This window comes from Aplysia californica, unplaced genomic scaffold, assembly GCF_000002075.1.
Source record: "Aplysia californica isolate F4 #8 unplaced genomic scaffold, AplCal3.0 scaffold00163, whole genome shotgun sequence".
NCBI classification, from domain to species: Eukaryota; Metazoa; Mollusca; class Gastropoda; order Aplysiida; family Aplysiidae; genus Aplysia; species Aplysia californica.
This window is the reverse complement of record NW_004797433.1, coordinates 1,257,247-1,262,246: the sequence shown is the minus strand read 5'-3', so window position 1 is coordinate 1,262,246 and position 5,000 is coordinate 1,257,247. Positions and strand designations below refer to the sequence as shown.

The 5,000-nt window shown below is 44.7% G+C and overlaps 1 protein-coding gene across 1 annotated transcript in view; it reads left to right on the top strand.

Moving 5' to 3' along the window:
* LOC101860169 overlaps positions 1-3,133 on the top strand; it is a 9,927-nt gene extending 6,794 nt beyond the window's left edge. Inside the window, exon 2 of the mRNA XM_005097764.1 lies at positions 1-3,133. This exon is cut by the window's left edge and continues 2,974 nt beyond it. The gene's annotated coding sequence lies outside the window, so the exon portion shown is untranslated.
* The last annotated feature ends 1,867 nt before the right edge of the window (positions 3,134-5,000 follow it).

The following is a 5,000-nucleotide window of genomic DNA, read 5'->3' as shown; positions in this document are numbered from 1 at the left end:
GAATATTCTTCTGGCTTTCCCACGCAGGTTGTTGTCTCTCCTCGACCCTCTAGAGACACCAGCTTCCGTTAACCTTTCTATTGTGTGTGATATGGTGCCTTCATCTTCTCTGTGGTCGTTGAACCACGCTGTCAAGGCTACCATGACTGTCGGTGGGTCTAATTGCATGGCGCCGTCAATCTCAGCCTGGCCGGCTAGCTCATCAGCACGTTCATTGCCTTGAACTCCTGCATGACCAGGACTAAAGATCCATAAAATCCTTGTGAGTATGCTGCTTTGCATTGCCTCTCACCGGTCTGCATACATCATGTGTTTCTTCACTTTTTCGACAGATTTGACTCCACACTGTACTGATCCACCTGTGAAGATGACGACGTCGCCCTATTCACTGTTCTCTTCTATCAGCGTCACTACCTCGGCATTGGCTTCCCCCTCTGGACACTCACGACATTCTCTGCCTAAGGTTGCTACAACTCGAGTATACTACCTAAGCGTGTCAGTGACGCTCATCCGTGCGCTGCCCTTTCGGATGTCTTGCACTTCACTGCATTTAGCCAAAGTCGTCGCTGCCTCATTCATCCATTTAGTCCCTCTAAGCAGACATGTGCATACATTTCTTCCCACTTTGTCATTCAGTGGGTGTTGATCATCGGTGCTGACTCTTAAATACGCTTTCACCTGAGCAATCTACCATGGTTGGGAGGACCAGGAAATAACGCATAGCCTCGCAGGATGTGTCTCGTATGCACCCGAGAACAGTCCACATACCTTCCTTTTGAATTCTTTCAGCTGCGTGTTGACAAGATGAGGAGACCGAGGCCATAGTCTATCACAGACAGCACAAGAGTCTGGTATAGTGTGGATAAAATTCTCTATGGCATTCTGCTACACACCATGGTTTTTAGTGCAGTCAGACCATTTCTGGTTCTTGTGATGATCCTGGTTATGGGATCTTTTCCTGAGCGTGATCTATTAAAGGTGCTACCTAGATACAATGTACCTCAGTGAGTGATCACGCTTCAGGACCCTGTCGTTGATGGTGGCAGTGGGCATATCTGCTTCCACTGCGTGATTATTCCATCGCCCTGGGCCTTCCAGTTGTCCAGAAGTGATTCCAACTGTGTATATGTTGAAAAACACTGGTGAGAGTGATGATCCCTGCGGCAATCCTGGTGCTGTGCTCCTGGTGTCAGATGTTCAGTTTCCCAGCTGCACTGCAGCTCTCTTCTGCAGCGAAGCCTCACATACCCATATCACGAGCTGGGGGGGGGGGGGGCTAATCTTCAGAATGATCATTGTTCTCAAACGGGCATCGCACTCAATCCTGTTGTGGGCATCCTCGAGGTCAAGCTCTGCTATCAGAGTCTTCTCACCTTTTACAAACCCGTCATAAACATATGATGCTAGAACAACGGTATTCATCCACGTTTCCTCCCCCTTCTGTAGTTACCAAGAGTCGATATACGCGTCTCTTCCTTTTCTAGCTTCTTTGCGATCAAGTACCCCACCTCCTTTTCTGAGAGCTTGCTCACGCAATTTTTGCATTGTGAATACTCGATAAGCAACTGTTTTTCTCGGGTCCTTCTCGGGCATGGGGAATGATACTTACTGGCTCTCCAATCAGTCATCCGGTATCTCTCAGTTCCATAGATTCTTGTTGAGGATTTCTGTAAGGTCACTGATGCTGTCGTCGTCAAGGTTTTTCATGTGAGAGAACCGTACACCATTTGGACCTGAGGTGGTATTGGGAGAACGCTTGATTGTTCTCTCAACGTCACCATGACTGAGGGTGTAGTTGAAGAGTTAATAAGCGTACCGCAGGCATATTGCACAGAGGAGCCTTTTTCGTTCCTCTTCGTTGCCCTGGTCTGTCTGCTGAATAAAGCGGGCAAACAGCGTTCCACCTTTCTCCTTGTCTGACCACACTCACGCGTCGTCCTCCCTTTGAAAGTGTGGTTGACCTTTGGCCGGCTTTTTTTCATCTTTGATCTGTACAGCTGCCGGAATCTGTATAGTGCCCTGTCTTCTGTCACCTCTTCACAAAAAAAAATAATCAGAAATTGACTTCTTTAGCCTCTTTCGCTTCGACCTTGAATATCCCTGAAGTTTCCTTCTCTGCTCTTTTCAGGTCTGGGTTCTCTTGGTTGCCTTAGTACGCTTGTACCCCTTCTTTTTTGCTCTCCACAATTTGTCCAGCTCATCATTCCATCATGGCGGCTGGGTGATCTCCACTTGCTTTATCCTCCTGTCTGGCATTGCCTTCGTCCTGAGACTGCTAATAAAGTCTTTGCCCGTGACCTCATACGCGAATACCTTTGTATTCTTGGCACTTTTGGCGGGTTTCCTACGCCTGACAAGCACTGTGCACGGCAAATGGTAGCTTCCGTGATATCCAAGGACCCGCCATGTTACAATCAGTGGCAGTTTGTAGAGAGACCATGGCCAGGTCAATATCTCCATCAGTGTCACCAGCTCGTTGTGCCGATCTTGTAATGATTCCATCGTTGAGGCATCTTAGGTTGTAGAAGTTTCGGGCGTCCTTGAGAGCAACTGCTTGTGGGTTTGTGGTTGAATTGCCCCCTGCCACTCCTTCGTGCTTGAAATTGCAGACAGTACAAGAAGACGATTGGGAATGAATCTTTTGAAACCGGCGTTGGTTATTGTTTACGAGTCCTATTGTTTGTTTGACTAAATCTACCTCTTTCTCCCCTTGACTTTTTAATTAATGTCATTCCAACAGGCTTCCGTGTACCTCCATGGCATTGTAGATTTCGAAAGCGCTTTAACTTACCAACCACCACCCCTCCCCAAAATAAAAAAACAACAAAAAAACAAAACAACAACAACAAAACAACCCAACAAACCAACAACAACAAAAAACAACCCAAAATGAAAACAAAAACAAAGGAATGTTAAACATAATTTTAACTGCGTAAATATACTGTCTATATTGGTAAGGGACAATAGTATATTCCGTCATGGCGTAGTTCATGTGTGATGCATTATACGCCACTGGGTGACAATATGATTGTGTTCTCACGGTACAATTGATCGGGTGGGACAACAGTCTGGAGCTTTTTTCTCTTTTAAGGACGAAAAAAGCTCAGTTTGAAATAAAGCATGTCAAATGATATTTATAATGATTTTGTATTCTTTAAGACGTCCCAACTTGCTTCTCTTTGCTGTGGATTGGATCCAGATTTCCCTGTTTTGTCGACTTTTGCTCCTTTCCCTGTTTTGTTGTGTTAACACTTCACCCTAATCTCTGAACACAGGAAATACGTTATTCCTAATAAATGATATTGTTTTTGGTTATACTTTCCATGTTATCCCCACTTTTCCATGGCCATACTCCTCGACGTTTTCGTTTTGTTTAGTCGATTTAGCGGAATATTCCTTTTTTTTGGTGAATAGGAGGGGTGGGGGTGGGGGGTGGGGGGGAGGGGGGGTAAGTACTCTGGTCAATTTTTGATGCAGTGTGTGTATACTCACCTGGTCATTATCATTTAGGCTTTGCCACGAACACTTTTGGGTTCAAATTAATATTATTCCAACTGAGTTATGCTGCTTATCAATGACGTTTCATCTCGAAATGGACTACATAAACGGAACACAAATAGTAAGAAAAATAGTTTATTGTTTTTCATGCATTGTTATGACAATTGTACTTGTAAATTTGCACTTTGAAAGAAAGAATTTTTTTTTCACCCTTATGAAAACTGAATATTTCAGCGATGACTCATGATAACTGAAACTCTTGCCCTAAAATGCTACGAATTCATAAGGGTCATTCCGAAAAGACGAATATGGAAGATTTCCACTTAAGTCTTAGGCAAAAGTTTTGTCTAAACCGTTACAGTCTGAGTTGACCAGACCGCCTTACTGAGGCTCTTGTTTAAGTATTCCAGAGACTGAATAAGGGGGCTCTCGTGGCCTGGAGGTTAAGGTGTTAGTCTCTCATTCAAAGGTCTCGGGTTCGAATCCGGGTAGCGACGGACAATTTTCTTCTCTCAAATTTCCCCCTTTCACATCCTTTCCTGCTCTCTAACAATGTTCTGTCGTCTTCTTTCGTCTTCACTTTCTGCCCCCACCCCCTCACCTCTTTTGCCCCCTTCTCTGGGCTCCTGACTCTTTCTGCAGCCTTTATATTGCTTCCCATTGGCTCCTTCTTGCTGCTGTCTTTCAACCACACCTCTTATCTTATGGCAAGTAAGATCTACACCTAGTCTTCTCGGACAAGGGCGAAAAATCTCGGAAGTCTCGTGTGCAAGTTGCACACTTTAAAGAACCCCTGGAGGTCTAAAACCGATAAAAGTAGGCTTCAGCCACGATCCAGGAAAGGAAAAATTCAAAATTTCGTACTAACTAAAGATGTTTGGTGTGTCCCACCCGCTCATATGACCGTATGCAGCTGGGGGCGCCGTCAAACACTTAACTAAAAAAAAAGAGACAATAACCATGAAAGAATAACTCAAACATTGCAGCACTGCTACCAATATAGTGCATCACAGAGAAGAGGGCAACATATTTTTGGATTAGCACTTACAGTACCGCTGGCCCTTAAATATAGTGGGGAAAAAAACCAAGTACCGCACCAGATAAGAATGCTGAAGCCGTTGTAGAATTCTATCAAAACTATTTAAAAAACCCAACATTGACAGCTCAAGAAATACGCTTTAAAGATTCACACCGGCTCATCAACCATTCAGCTATCGTATAGAGTGACTTCCTTTGGTATTTACTTCAGTGCAGTGCGTCCATTGGTTGTGTAATTATGTTCAGTGAACCAGGTGGCGTAGGTGACTTTTAAGTCCCAAGTGATAGTGAGCGCATACTACTGCCTGGCCACTACAGTCGCCGACGGAACTGTCAGTGGATGGCAAAGCTTTCGATGTTAATTAAACACACACACATACCAACACACACACACACACACACACACACACACACACACACACACACACACACACACACACACACACACACACACACACACACAC